At 36.2% G+C, this 16572-nt stretch overlaps 1 protein-coding gene across 1 annotated transcript in view; it reads left to right on the top strand.

Annotated features, from left to right (window-relative positions):
* DPYD (dihydropyrimidine dehydrogenase) overlaps positions 1–16572 on the top strand; it is a 560719-nt gene that overhangs the window by 79386 nt on the left and 464761 nt on the right. The gene's annotated exons all lie outside the window — the stretch shown is intronic.

The following is a 16572-nucleotide window of genomic DNA, read 5'->3' as shown; positions in this document are numbered from 1 at the left end:
GTATGTATGTATGTATATATATATATATATATATATATATATATATATATATATATATATATATATATATATATATATATACAGGGCTGTAAGGCCCTGTGAAACAGTATATAAGTCTAAGTGCTATTGCTATTGCTGTTGCTATTCCAAAGAGATCTCCCCCATCAACTGCTCTGAGAAACCATAATCAGAATTGCAGTCGAGGTGTATTTTAAATAAATTGTAATGCTAGCATCAGAACTGTACTGTTTGGGCTATTTCAATGCAATTTTGATGTTAGCTGAAATACATAATTCACCTCTGTTTTCGGTTCCTTCCAAGTTTTTTAGGCATAATTCTGGCACTAATGGATTATGTGAATCTCAAGCATTGTAGAAAGGACTTTAGTGATAATCATTATTTCAGAGAGGAAAAAAATCACAGTAGCTTTTAACAAAATAAGCAATACAGGCTCAGTCTGTAATGTAAATAGAATAAAATAAATTTTCTACTGACTTCCCATATATCTTTTTCAAATGAGCACCAAGGCAGAAAGTTTGATCTAATGTAAATGGTTGCTGTTGAATGACCATTGATTGAACTAGTCAATATGTCAGTCCTATTTTGTGAGGTGAATAGTAAAAAGTGCAACCTTAACCTTAAACTTCAAGGCAGCATAAACCATACAGTGCTCAGCTGTGTTGTTGTTTTTTTTAAATCTAAACTGGATTGAACAAGAGTAGCAATTGGATAATAGAGCATGGAAACATACTGAGACTGAAACGTAGGCTATGAGATTGAAAAACTATAGTGATTAAATCAGTGGGCAATAATTTCCATACTGTTGCCAAGAAAGTTACACGGTATGCATCTTTGAAGTAACCAAAAGTCACAATTAACCCTACATGGAATTTATTTTACAAATTAATTAGGAAATTCTGTTTTGTAAGAGTTATTTATTTCTACTAGTGCAATATTAGTTTAAAGCTAATATTATAGTGAATAAAATAAACATACAATTTTAGTTGTATTTATTTTCAAAACGGGTGCTGTTAACATTTCAAGCATCTCAGCTCTAACCCCTGCATTTCTCTTAAAAATTTAAATTAACATGAGGCTAAAGGTTGGGATAAAAGTATGATGAAAACTGATCTTGTACTAATGCAGCCTTTGGGAGGTTCTATAGCAGAGAGCACATTATAAAAAAAAAAATCCTAGAGAACAAAAGTCTAACTGGAAATAAATATAGCAAAGAAGAACACAAAAAAGATAAAACAGTGAATGATGGTGTGTTAAATGAAAGTTGTATGGATATGTGTAAATGGCATGTGTGGATGACCTTGGGGAATGAGGGGAAGACATGCTGCCTAGGAAACAAATCAGAAAGGAGAGAGGCAAGAACCCCCAGTGGCTTGACGGTCAGAGGAAGAAACTTAGGAAGGACCCATCCTAATGGATCAAGCCATTAAAAGTGGCAGCGGGAAATTTGTACCTTCAGACTTGCAGCATTCTATTAACGATAAAGTAGCATTAGTTCATCTTGTTGAGTTTCCTGTCTGGTTTACCTGGGTGGGTTGACAATACATTATATCATTTGATCAGGGCAATGACATGGTCCCTGTGGTCATTAATGAGTTCACGTAAACGCCCCATCCAACACCTTTGTTGGGGGTGGGATATTTCAGTTAAAAAGAAGGTATTTTGCCTCCAGCATTTCCTTTGTTTGCATGAATGCCTGTGGGCTGCCTTTAGGTCAAGGGAGTTATTCTTAGAAAACACAAATGGAAGATGAGTGAAATTAAAAAAGAAGATGACAGAAATAAATTAAGGTTTTAGGGCATATTTTGTAAGATTAGAGTAGTAGGAAACACTTACACAATTTGCCTTCTCAAAGATGTGGAGATGCCATTCATTGTATTTTGAACGTGCATTGCCACAGGTTAAAATTTTGAATATGCCTTTGAGCTCCAGTTTTCTACCTCATTGCTGGATGAGGAACCGATGGGCTCTTCTTAGAATTATAAGATTACCATACCAGTTGCTATTTTAATTTATTTTAATTAGGTTTGATGAGGTCATGGTTGGACAGAGAATTCTGATTGTATCCATGGGGAAGTAAATCCAAAGGATTATTTGACAGTCATTGTTTTTGTTTATTAGTATTTCTGGGCTATTTTACTCTTAAAAAGTTCTGAGTGGCGTACAACAGAAATAAAGTTTGAAAATATCAAAACAGTGACAATGAATATGTCTTACAATAGCACCAACCAGTGGACATAGTTCATGAAGGAAAGCATTTCCCAAATACTCTCTTCCATAGCTAAAAGCTAAAGAACTGAAATGCCAGCTCTTGTCAGCAACTTAGTTGGGAGGAAATGGTTCTTATCTGTGGTGGCAACCTGTTCCATGGTAGGATCCTGTCACTAAAAAACTCCTGCTCTGGGACATCTGGCAATGGAATGGGATGCTCGGAATTCTTTTTTAACAGATCTTATAGAACAGGCAGATTCAGTTTTGAAAGGAGATAGCCATGCAATGCCTGAGCCGTATCGGACTATAAAGGGAGATTAACAGCAGCTTGAATTGTACCTGAAAACTGACTGGAAAACCGGGACATCTTCTGGAGTAGAGATGTCCAATCTCAAGTCTAACACTATCCAGCTGCTGCATTCAGAACCCATTTAAGCTTCCAAATGGTATTTAAGGGCAGCTTATGTAGACCGATTTGCCGGTGTCTAGTTGTGAACTGATGAAGACCTGAGCGATTGTGCATCATGCTTCTAAATCCAGGAAAGTTTGTGAATACGAATAGTCATGCATACATATATACATTCATATCTCATTAGGCATTTGGTGAAGGCTTTTTTTTTTTTTTAAAAAAAAAAACCTCTTCTTGCCCTAAGTCTGTTAAGATAACAAAATGGGATGTGACAGATACTTCTTAAATTGCTTTCATTGATATGCACGGCATATCTGTGTATGTGGAAAATGAGCAGCCGGCGCTCTGTTTTAGCAAAAGCAGAAACTTCCATAGCATCAACTGCCAGCTGCATTTTTCATTAAACATTGTTTGACAGAACTTTGGAGGAGAGCAGTGAGTCCTTGAACATTTGGGACTTGAACATTTTTTTTTTTTGGTGCAAGTTATTTGTTACTGTACTAACTTAGGTTTCCTGGAGCTGAATCAGAGACTGGGGTGAAACACACTTTTGTGTGAGAATACATTCCTCATGGAAATATTCAGTTCTTTAGTGGTGACTGGAAGTTTAGAGATCTTTTAGCCTACATTAAGCCATGCCTTCATGCCAGGCAGAAATTATGTTGCTCATTCAAGCGTAGATTGTGAACTTTCAGACAGCCCTTCTTAAGAGTTCTGGACAGGACTCAAATTTTATTTGAACTACAAGGGTATCTCCTGTGCATTCCAGTGCAAGCTGTTTGTTTCTTCGCATGGATTTCCTTATGTGTTTTGGTGGAACATGCTTGAAGACAGGGGAGAAGCTCAATGTAGGATGCTTATTACGGTATAATGCTTGTTGCCGTGTAAGTATCGCATACCTCCTTCTGAGCTGACAGATGCCATAGTAATTTCAGAAAGGATCCATGATTTCTTCCCTGTGGCTTTTCCAGGTGTTGCAATGCCCGAGGATTTAAAAATGGCATTAACTTCTGCAGATGTCCTCTCTTTGCAATCTGTGTAAATGTAGAGTTCTGTTGATTAAAATTTGGGCAGTCTTGCAACAAAACAGTAATTAACCCAAATGACTTGCTATATTGCATGTCAGATGCTTTGTTTTTGGGTACAGAACTTTCCAGCTTTAAAAAGAAATGTGAATATAACAATTCCTTTGCCTTTTCCCAGGTTGCTAAAGCTCTCTTTCTCTTTCTCTTTCTCTTTCTCTTTCTCTTTCTCTTTCTCTTTCTCTTTCTCTTTCTCTTTCTCTTTCTCTTTCTCTTTCTCTTTCTCTTTCTCTTTCTCTTTCTCTTTCTCTTTTTCTTTCTCTTTCTCTTTCTCTTTCTCTTTCTCTTTTCCCATTTTTTTTTTTGAGAAGATTCAGCCCTGTAAATTCCACAATCTCATATTTTATTTAAGGAGGTAATACAAAATATTGAAGTATATTTACAATATTTCAAGTTGTGTTTTATATTTTGCAGCCTTGATGGGAAAAGGAAAGAAGACGTGAGATAAATGATATTCACACTTGCAATTGACTCTTGGGGATTCATAGGAATGATCTTGTTCAGGAGTGAAATTCACTTACCTTTCCTACCGGTTTGCAAATGTGCTCGTGCCGTGCCTGTGCAAAGCCTTCTGTGCATGCGGAAAGGCTTCTGCACATGCACAGAGGCTTAAAATGATTGCAAAAAAGTGAGGTCATGATGTCCGCATGGGTGGGCGGAGCCTCCCACAGCCGCCACTACCGGTTCACCTGAGCCGGATAGAACCAGCTGAATTTCACCCCTGATCTTGTTCTTTTCTATTGCTTTCTTCTGGGTTGTGCTCGATCTTCCCAGTTCAGCCAACTATCTAATATTCCTTCATGTTGTTTCATCCAAATAAAAAACAGACCTGGCCCTGCATAGCTTTCAAGCCTTGACAAAATGCAAATACCTGGAAAGTCAAATGTATATTTTCTATATTATTATACTGCAGAAGTAATGCTGACTAGGCATACCATTACATCTGTATTCAAGTATTATCCTATTGTCCATAGCCTTTACAATTTCATTTTGTGAGATATATTTCAACAGGGAGTATGGAAATGTTACCCTTTTCTGTTGCATGGTCCCCATCCCTTGACACTCATATCGCTGCACAGACTTCCATAGCTGAAAAAGTCCTATTAGAAGAACTCCTTCCATAGGAATCCAACCAGATTGCTCAGATGTTTGCCCAGCAGAAGACAGGAGGCTTATGACATCACCATGCCTGCTTGTAACTAAGATAAGGACAAGAAGCCCACCTCTTACTCAAAAATATTTCTCCAAAGTTTTCTTCTCCTGTAGGGAAAACGGAAGACCAAAAACTAGTTTCTCTTTTAATCAAACAGAGTGCGAAGGGATGAAAAAATGTAGAATAATTTTTTGTTTGGGGCATTTCAAATGCCTGTAAGGGTTTATTTCATCTTCATGGAAGTGATGGATTTTGATTTGGTGACAGAAAGAGACAGCACCAGAACAAGTACAGAGGGCGGTGAGAGGATTTTGTTGATTGAGCTGGAAAAATATCTATATTCAAGTATCAGTGCTAGAATATGAGCTGGAAGATTTTAAATGCTAGACTTAATCCAGTGTCCTCGATTTCATAAAGCAGAATTCAAAAGCAAAGATGTATGTGGGCATGACAGCAGTAAGATAAGCAAGGATGCATTCTAAAAGTAAGGATGATCCATTTGAGCTGGGTGAAGAGGGAAATAGTGAAAATATTAAATAATAGTGAAAATCTTTTTTTGTTGTTGTTGCTTCCTTGGTAATCTTACTGTATTCTGCATTTAACTGTATTATATGGTAACAATGGCTGCATTTAACAGTGGCACTGGCAGTTAACAATGGAAAAATAGGAGTGATATATATGTTGGATTGCTTTTGCTGCTAGCTCTCTATTTGTTTACATGCTTATTGTTCTAAATTAGCCTTGATTTTATACTCATTTTCATCATTAATCTGGTATTTTTATGACTGTTTCAATGTTACCAATATAAAAGCAACATCACTAATGCTTATAAAGGAGGCTATGGGAATAGCCTTGTACAAAACTATTGGGTAAGCTCCATGACGTGAATCAGAAATGTGCAATGCTGGAAAAATGAAGAAACACCTTGAGATGAAGAAATAATTAAGAAAATACTAGAGTGTGCGGAAATGGACAGAATGACATTAAAAATGAAACAGAAAGAAGATACGGAATATTATCAAACATGGAATCTATTTTATCAGTGCTTGGAAAAAAGGGGTGGAGATTAAGAACGTAATATGTATTGTTAAGCAAATTGAATACCCAGACAACACGATGTTTATTAAGCACTAAGGAATGTAATTAATAAAATAATAATAATAATAAAAAAGAAATGTCAGTTTACTAAGTCTTAGAATGCCATCAAACTCCGTGTAAACATATGGAGACATATCATTTATATAGCATATCATATAGCATAACACATCACATCACATCATATATCACATCATGTATTATATCATATATCAATCATAGATAGTATTGGCAGCTTACAATGCTAGCTTTTTCCTTTTTTTTTGTCTCACAAGATTCAGTGCAGGCAATCTCATTCTGTTGTTTTGGTGCTGTTGTAGATGCTTGGTTATTCTTCATTTCAGTTCATCTTGTTTTTCAGTTAGATGGCTTTGTCCTTTCTGAGGAAAAAGCAGAGGAAAAGGTGCCTGGTTTGGGAATGAAAATGTTGGCTTCCTCTATTGTTGACTGCCCCGGGTTTGTGCCTACAGTCTGAGCTACTTCTGGCAAGGCTTCGATTTCTTTGCCGGGTAGATCTTCACAGTTCTTCCAATTCTTCTTCTGTGAATCCTTCATTTCAACATTGATCTATTTGTTCTGTCATTTCTGATTCTGGATGTTATTCTTTTTCAGAACTGGTTCATTCTTTTCAGATACCCTCTTCTCATTAGACTTGTTGTGTAATAGCAAATCATTATTTCCTTGTTTTCAGTCTTTGTACATTTGTGATGGATAAGCAACCGTTCTTCCAGTAATTTTTCAAATGCTAACCTGGTTCCTCAGCCAACAATCCTGAGTCCTGTAGCCCACTTCTCACGAGATGTTTCAGGAACTCCAATGCTTAGCATAGTTATTGTTGACTTGGGTGACAACCATTCTGATAAAAGTTTCTCTAAGTTATGTTTCACCACATTGTTGATGGCAGAGACACTCTGTCTGGGTCCTCTGATGAAACCTATCCAGTATAATTGAACTTCTGGCATAACTCTCATTTTTTTCAGAGCACACAAACCCCACAGCCATATTAAAGTAATGACTCACTGGGGGATTCTTATTAATATAGTTGATTATACAGTCAGCCAGATGTTTAGACAAAATTTGGCATTTTTATGTACTTACCAAGTTGTTCCCGAGAACCTAGGATAGACAGATGTTGTTTGATTGTATTAAAGGCATTGTTGTTTCAAGTAAAGCCACTTTTTCAATTGACTGATGGTGATTAGGTCAATGCTGATAGTGTTCAAGTGATGCTCCAGATGTTTTGGGATTGTATCCAAGGCATTTATTACTATTAGTACCATCTTTTGTTTCTTTTGCTGCCGTTGTTCTACTTCTGTTTGCAGTTCTTTGTATTTTGTGATTTTTTTCCCAGTTCTTTCTCTTCTATTTCGCTGTCTCTGGGGTACTGCAGCATTCACTATCCAGACTTTTTTGTCTTTCTTATCGATAGCTGTTAAGTCTGGAATGCGATGTGGCATTATTATTGTGATTATTATTATGTTTCGAAAACTAAATGGAATGAAAACAGAATGCTATGGAAAGCTTACAGTTTTTGGACATGAAGGTTCTGCTTTTTTTCTTCCTTTGTAAGAAATGGATAATTTTCTGCCTAATTTTTTTCAGTAATTTAAAACTGAACAGATTTCTTAATAGGCATGATGGCTAGAAGATGCTTATTCTCAATTGGCTTTGATGGCTGCAATATCCATTCTGAAGATAAGAATAAGCAAATGCTTGTTCTGTGATTACTACAAAGGTGTAATTTATCTGCATGGATGAAGCCTGAGTATTGAAATATATTCAGCAAAGAAAGATCTGAGGCTTGCCATTATTATTATCTCTTTAGTCTGCCAGTCAGCTGGGTGTGCATCTACCAATTCAGGCCTACACAACTTAATTCTGTCTAGTGCAGCATATAAGGCAGATGTCTCTGCCCAATGAGACTGCAGTTTTAAGATAACTCAACTTGAAATTAAAGGTTGCATTTTTATACTGTTTTTAAGTGGGAATAAAGTGCTTTAAACTGAAGAGGATTTACTTAAGAGTAGACATGACTAGTTGTTCCTATAAAGCTGCAATCTAGTGCATTATGCCATGATAATAAGCCGTACTACTCGGAATCCTTCTTCAGAGAATTGTGCTACAAATGGCAGAAAGAAAATTTGCACCCAAGTCCTTGCCTTCATATCCGAAACATGGTAAATGACGGTCAGCTACTATCACCAAATTCTGAGAGATTTGAAAGTGCTTCATGGCAAAAAATATGACTTGAAAAATGCAAGTTATTTGCATAGTTTAGATGCGTCCACTTAAATGTTTTTGCCTAGCCACTTTGCTTTTCAGCTAGACCCAGCAGGAATATTATCTCAGAACAATGATGGACAGTTTCTAAATCATCCATGCTGGCCTTTAATTGTTCAATTGTTCAAAGTGAGATGCTTCATTTACACTAATGTTCCTGAAATATCTCTTTGAATGCATTGCACACACACACATGCTTTTTTTTCCGTTCTGAATTTGTTAAAACTGCCTTTTTGAATCAGGTATATTGGCTTGATGACACTTGGCTTCGGTTTCCTTTTAACTTCAATAATCTCACTATTATATGGCCACTTTCCTTGAGTTTCTACTAAGTTCCCTGTATTTACCAAGGTCTTCTCTTGGTTAGATCAGGTTGAAGATAGCTGATCCTCTTATATCTTCTTCATCTCTCTGAAGGGAAAAGTTGTCAGCAAGACAAGTCAGGAATTTATTGGAAGGACCATGCTTGGAAGAGTTTGTTTCTGAACAGATGTTAAGGTAATTAGAATCCCCCCATCACTATTTCTTTATGCCTGCTTGAAAGATCTTCAGTTTGCTTCTGGTGACTACCTCTACATTTTCTTCTTGGTTGGATAGATAATAGGTAAAGGTAAAAGTTCCCCTCGCACATATGTGTTAGTCATTCCCGACTGTAGAGGGCGGTGCTCATCTCTGTTTCAAAGCCAAAGAGCCAGCGCTGTCCGAAGACGTCTCCGTGGCCATGTGGCCAGCATGACTAAATGCCAAAGGTGCACAGAATGCTGTTGCCTTCCCACCAAAGATAGTCCCTATTTTTCTACTTGCATTTTTTATGTACTTTCGAACTGCTAGGTTGCAGAAGCTGAGACAAGTAACGGGAGCTCACCCCGTTATACAGCACTAGGGATTTGAACTGCTGAACTGCCAACCTTTCGATCAACAAGCTCAGCATCTTAGCCATTGAGCCACCGCATCCTCAGATAATAGATAATGAGATAGTAGTTGATGCCAATAGCAACATTGCTCACATCTATTTCTCCTCTTATTGCAGTGCTCTTGCCAATTCACTTGGATGCCTGAATAGGAGGAAGAGTTTTAACAAACAGTGCAAATTCACAATTATTGTCCCACAAGGCACCACACAACCTCACTTGCTGAGCATCATATTGCCGCAGGAAAGTTGCTTACCATCTCAAAGTATCAGGGCTTGTTGCAATATTCAAGAGGCTAACAATCTTACAACAATCACTCTACCCACAGACCAACAACATTTTTATACACACAACAAACATCCACCAGCCAACAGTAGCAATGACCTGTCCTTAACTAATTCATCGTTCTTGGCACCATGATACCAAACCAAATGAAAATAAACCAAAACAAAAAAGTATGTGGGATGAGATGTGTAGAAGGTTAAATTGTTTTCAGGGGAAGAAATATCCAAATTTGAAAGAAATCACCACAGCAAGTTTTTTAGTTGTACATGCCTTTAAACTCTGATTTTAAAATGATGTTGACAAGTGTTTCCTTTTCATTGAAATTATATGGAATGTATAGACTGTTTTCAGTAAAGTGTAGTGCTGGTCTATTTTAACGCATCGCCATAAACCTGAGAAATTAGGAATATTGGGAGGGAAAGGCTTTTTGGCATGCTTTAAAAGACAGAGATAATTTTAAAACATGCTTATACTCTTCATTTATTTGTAAGTAATTGACATTACATTTTAGAAAATGTATTAAATGATTATTAGGCTGATTACATGTAGTTCACTAGCACTTTTAGCAGCATCTCTGTGAGATGCTATATGGGTATCAAACTCAAGGCCCTGGGGCCAGATCCAGCCCGCCGGATGCTTAGATCTGGCCTGCGGGGCTGGCCTGGAAATAGTGAAAGACTGGCCTGCAATGCCTTTGCATGCGGCCCTCCTGAGCTCCGTCTTAGCTGGCAGAAGGTTGCAGGAGGCCATCACAATCAAAAAGGAGCTTGTGAGGGCTGCGGGTGGCACTCTTGAGCTCCGTTTTCATTAGCAGAAAGTTGCAGGAGGCTGTCGCAGCCGAAAACAGAACTCAGGAGCCTGTTTTCGCTGGCAGAGTGCTTGTGTTACCACAGGCGCCCCCGACACGAGTGATGTCAAGGTGGCCACACCCACCCCGGCCTCCCAAGGTCAAACCCAACCCTAATGCGGCCTTCAATGAAATCGAGTTTGACACACCTGCTATATGGTACAGTTTTAAAAGATTAATAATCTCTCATTGCTTTTTGCTTTACTGATGTTTGCAAATGAATCTGTAATAATTTTATGATAACCTATTTGGACAGAAAGATGCTTAATGATTCTGTTATAAAAGGTATAGCTAATCATAGACATAACAAATAACATAGTGACTGCAATAAAGGGTATGTGTAAATATAATGGGAATGCCTATCACAACGAGGAATAAAATCATTAAAAGCAAAATGCTCAAATAATCCAACTAAAATAATCCAGCTAAAAGAGCTGTCACTTAAAAGTAGATTGTTGTATTTACTAATAGGCTTCTACTTAGCAACTGTGCAAGTTGAAGAAACCGTATAAATTAGTTGTATTATATTTATAACTGCAAAGCAATTAATAAGAAAAAAGTATTTGTCATTAAAATGGAATTATCTATTTTGTTCAATAATATCAACCTCTATAATCAATTTTTCAAATAAAGTATGTTTGCCATTAAAATAAAAGAGATAAAGTGGCTTTTTTAACCCAATAACAAAAATATATTCTGTTTGAAAATATCGATTTGCTTGACTGTCAAAAGATGTTTTATACGTGTTTTATAGAGTTTTTACTAGGCAACTGAACACAAGTGTAATAAAAAGCACACTATTTTATTAATTTATTTGTACATCCTATTTATGATGTCTTTCAGTATAAATATTTCCAGAGTGATTTATAGTAAATGATAAAAACTCCAAAGAAAAATCTGGAAATAGTACATTAAAAAAACAAGACAAGAGGTAGAAAATACAATTTAATCAAATCATTTTTTAAAAAATATAATATTCTTTATCTGGTGACAAAAAAAATATCACAATAGGGCAGGCCAATCTTCCCAAGAAGAATATTTCAAATCATCACTCCTAAAGAACTTTATGATACCCCAAAGAGTCATTTTTGAGTCTCTGAGGACACATGTCACAGCACTGTTCCTTCCATCCATGAGTAACCTCCTGAGTTTGAAATGATGTCTAACAGAGATTTTTTTATCAACATTTGGATAAATACGTTTTTCATTCTATATAGTATCATTTGAGACAAGAAAAGATAGATGGGGATGACTGTCAGCATGTGGGCAAAATGCGCTTATGCCCAGACATCAACATAAATGCCCAGACATCAACAGGATAGAGCACCAAAATACAACCTTCAGAGTTTTGAAATTCTTCTTATTTTGAAATTCACTTACATTATGAAATATAAGTGGCTAACTGTGTACTAATCTTGTATCTGAGAGTCATAATGTGCACCTCGCTTCCATATTAATAGTTCTACTTCCCCAAACACTTCATTTCAAAAGGAATGAAGCCTGCAGCACCAGTATGTGTGTGAATTGATGTATAAAGAGTATTTTTTGTTTGTTTCAGAACAAAATAGATGTTAAGCTTGATAGAATTTATGTTGTTTTCTAGACAATGTTCATTCACCAGAGTGCACAACTTTGAAAGCATAAAAATTGATGTTGTAAAAGCATGATTACCTGTCAAATTGAGTTTATTTTCTTTTCTTTTTTTAATTCTCTCTCTGTCTCTCTCACACTCATAATTTATATGTGGTTCTTGAACTAGATGACAGAAAAGTTTATTAAACTTCTAGCTGATAAAATATAATTTCATACTGATTTTTTTTAAAAAAAAAGTTATGCAGAAGTCACCATCAATATATACCATGCATATCAGGTGTAAAACGGCACAGAAATTGTACTGTGTGTTTAAACCACTGGAAGATGATTAAAGCACATCAGAAAACAGTACACATTTCAGGACTATTGGGAAGCTCATCTGGTGCTAGAAATTTTTCCAGGATATTTCAAGCCGCAAAGGAAGCACTACATCAGCTATCGCCTCTCTCTTCCCCCAGCTCCACAGAAACTTTATTAATTGAGTTGCACATGTGTTTTATTTTACTTTACTTTGTTTATCTCTTTTGTCCTCTTTTCCTGGTGCTCAAGATGGTGTGTGTATCTCTCACAGAAGTTTGCCTTTAGGGCATGGGCCAGATGTGTGAGGACTACACCTCTAGAATTCCAGCCAGCGTGCATTATTTACATATCATGAAAAGCACCAGGCTGTGGAAGACTCTCTTTGCACCTTTGGGCAGAAGCGAGTTGAGAACACTTTCACCTGCCTTGTCCTTGTTTGGTGTGGATTGCCTGCTGCTTTCCCCCCCCCCTCATAGTAATGTTTCTGATAGTCCTGTTGTGGTTTTGCATATTACGCAATGACTGGTATAGCTATGTGCTGTGTCGCAGTGTGTTTCTTTTTTAAAAAAATAAATTTTATTAAGTTTTCCAAGTTAAAATCAACATAAGACAAAAACATTGATTATACATAAAAACAAAAACCATACATTCCCCTCCCTCCCTCCCCCATTCATAACACTAAACATACAGACACGTCTATCCCGGTAGATAATATTCCTACCCTCATTAATAAATAATTATGCCCACAACACAGAATAAAGTAAATAATCCCCAAATATGGTTTTCATACAATTATCTTTCAATCTAGATAAGTATATCTTTCCTCATATTGACTTAGGCCCTCACTTCATCTCAATCCTTTTATTCAACTACCGATACCAACTGTCCCAACTTTGAAAAAATTCAGAATCCTCTTTTTCTTTCAACCTATACGTCATTCTGTCCACTTCAGCGCACTCTAATACTTTATAATTTATAATTTATATTTTGAATTATAATTATAATTATAATTATAATTATATTTATAATTTGGGCACTAGCCAGTATCTCTTTTTCTTTCCACTGTTGAGCGAACACTATTCTAGCTGCGACTAAAATATGTAGAGTGAGATACCATTTTTTCTTACTCTGCCCCTCTGGGCAAATACCTAGTAGATATATCTCAGGTTTCCATTGGAGGTCCACATTAGTAATTTCTTTAATCCAAGTGTGTTTCTGTGTGTAATTTGGTAGCTGCAAATGCAGGTAAAAAGTAACACAAATATATTTAGTCTTCATCCAAATACTTATCATAATCAGGATTACTTAGCTTTAATGTATCGACTTCCATGCTTCCAGACAATATCCTAGATTAGAAGGCCTATTGCTTTATTAGGATGAATCAGGAAGAGGAGCTGAATGATGAACGACTCGTACATTCTCAGGTCTGTTTAAAAACAGATACTGGAATCGGTGGAATATAAGAGGCTGTGGTTGTATCCTCCAACTTAGATTGATACCAAGACCCCTTGAATGCCATTGGGATTTCTAGGTATTGCAAGATGGACACATTTAAACAATTACGTGCCAAGTTGTGAAATAAGAACTTGGACATCTCTCTGTGAGGTTTAATTGATTGCCCAGTCTTTGATGTCAAAGCTGTGTCCCTCTTTGTGTAGATAAACATCCTTAATCCCGATGCAGGGATCAGGAAAATCTACTGCCACTCATGGCAAATAACTTGTTTTAACTCTCCCCACTTCCCTAAACAATAATGAGTGCATTAAATATCTGAATTCCTCAGGGCTCTATATAGGGCCCTTCATAGTTCATCAGATTTTGTAGTGTGTCAAAAAAAATCTCTGCGAATTGCTTCTCATACTAAATATTTGGATTCTAATTGGTCACAGGTGGCAACAGCACAATGCTTTGAGACTTTATGCCTCAAATCACAGGCATTCTTTGGGAAAACTAGTTGTTGTTTTGCCATGTTGAATTTATGTGTTAAAATTAAATCTTTGGATAATAAAAAGCTGGGATTTTTTTTCAGAGGAGTTCACTTAGTTTTCCTAATATGCTCTATGCTGACCCCTGCAGTTTATTTTCTATTATTTATACAATTGTATTGGAAAGTCTTTTTAAACTTTGCTTTTTGAATAATTTTCTTTTCAACAACAACAACTCTACAATAATCCTCCTTTAAGTCTGTATAAATATCAAAGCAAAAAAGGAAATCGTATCTCCTTTCCTGATTTCCATCATATTGTAACAAAGTCATTTTTTCCCAAGATCCCCAAAAGAGATACTCCCCTTCAATTTTCCCTTTCCAGGACAAACAATGTAACTCTACTTTCAGAATATTCTGTGCTTCAGTATCTGCTCCAATTGATTTATACTGTTGCATCAAATTCTAAAAACACTTGCCTTTTCTTAAAAAAACTAACTGAGCCTGTTGTATATGTTTAAGTTTCCTTTAAAAAATTTGGTCAGCCTACTTGTACTTCAGATCAAATTATTCAAGATTGTTGGCATAATCATAATTGCGGAGATTGATGTCAACCTTTGGGCTGGCGACATTCATTTCTGTCTTCTCTCAGCTCATGTGAATTTCTCATAGCCGACACTACGCCACTACTCTTCTAATGGAGCTGAGTACTGTAATCATGCATTGTTGTTTATTAATGTTTCTGAATGAGGCAGCAGTTGATTTCCTGTTCTAGTGCGAATGTACAAAATACATTTTACATGTTTGAATGGGAACATGGAAATTATTTCTTATGTGGAAAAGGATTGGACAGTTAGCAGTTTGCAAGCCACATATCGACTGCTAGTTCTTGTTTTGCAGACTTTAGTAAACTTACAGAAATCTTTGTTTGTGCGAACAAACTTAAACAACCAAACATTTCTAGCAATTCAGGAATTATAATGTTTGATTGTACCTTTGGATGGAATCATTGCTTTACCAAATATGGCTTCATCTTTTGCTGGAAAAAAATGATGTAACATCATTGATACAGAGCTTTGACCAGAGCTGCAATGATGTCCATCCATCATTCTATTCTCAAAAATTCTTAGTAATTTTACAAATTGTTATAAGTGTATGTATTCTTCTCTTAAAAAAAAAAAATCAAGTAAATAATGGAAAGATAGGCATAAGAATGTATTAAAAAAAATAAAAATAGTAGATTAACTCATCTAAACAAGTGGAAAAATTTCTTGACATTGAACATGATCATATTCATGGCCTTCCTAAAAGATACACGCAAATACACTTTCTTTTTCTTTATAGATGTATTGTCTGAAATTATCCAACTTTAAATGTCTATAAAGAACTCTAAAAATGCTAACGTGATTCTTGTTGATATTTATAAATTGTTGCTTAAAATGTATAGCTTGATACTTTTGACCCAAAATACAAAAGACGATAACCAAATATTTTCAGTGGGTCAAATAGGTTTCTGCTATTTATTTATTTATTTATTTATTTATTTATTTATTTATTTATTTATTTATTTATTTATTTATTTATTTATTTATTTATTTATTTATTTATTTATTTAGCGTATGGTTGGTCACACACAGTATTAAAACACTTCATTTTTACAGGTTAAAAACAATTAAAACAATAAAAAAACAGTAAGAAAACCTAAAAGGAAAACAGAGATAACATTTCAAAGTTTAATGTCGAGTTTGGAGATCCAGCCAGTAGCTGCCGTTGTTATGCAGAGGAAGTCCCTAGAATCTCCTGGATACCTTCTGTTAGGGCATTCCCTCACTATATGCTGGATAGTCTGTCGAGGGGCCCCGCAATCACATTGTGCTGAAGGTGTCTTTCCCCATTTATACAGGGAGTCAGCACACACCCCATGAGTTGTTCTAATTCTATTATATGTCACCCATATGTGTCGGGGTAGGCTAAATCCTGGAGGTATACTACTAGGACTGATATGCTCGGAGACATCTTGGGGGGAACAGCTATTCCACGCCTCCATCCACTTTTGTGTGGTGTTCTGGTGATCAGCCATCAATTTACGCGCTGTCAAGATTGGTGGATTTCTTGACTTTAATCGGCATCTTAAGAGATCAGGAATGTATCTATGTATGGGTAGAGACGAATTTAATAGGATCTTGCTATACTCCCGAATGAGAGCTTCTTGTCATCGTAAGTGCGGGGGGAGTATGTGACTAAGAACTGGTAACCAGTAACTAGGTGTAGATTTTATGCAACCTGCTATATTTTGATACAAGTAGGAACTTTCCAAGATGCTTGAGCTTGGATGTATGGACACGTTTGCGATTGTAGTGACAAAATTGAGGCAACCATTGAAGCAAACAGTGTGAAAAGGTGAAAAATCTAGAGCTTCAATAAATTTGAGGTATGTTTTACAATTGCACATTATCTTGATATT

Source organism: Pituophis catenifer, unplaced genomic scaffold (assembly GCF_029215685.1).
Source record: "Pituophis catenifer annectens isolate HBS135680 unplaced genomic scaffold, rPitCat1.0.hap2 SCAF_3, whole genome shotgun sequence".
In the NCBI taxonomy this organism is placed as follows: Eukaryota; Metazoa; Chordata; class Lepidosauria; order Squamata; family Colubridae; genus Pituophis; species Pituophis catenifer.
Note: the sequence above shows the minus strand (reverse complement) of the source record. Positions and strands in the feature narration are given on the sequence as shown.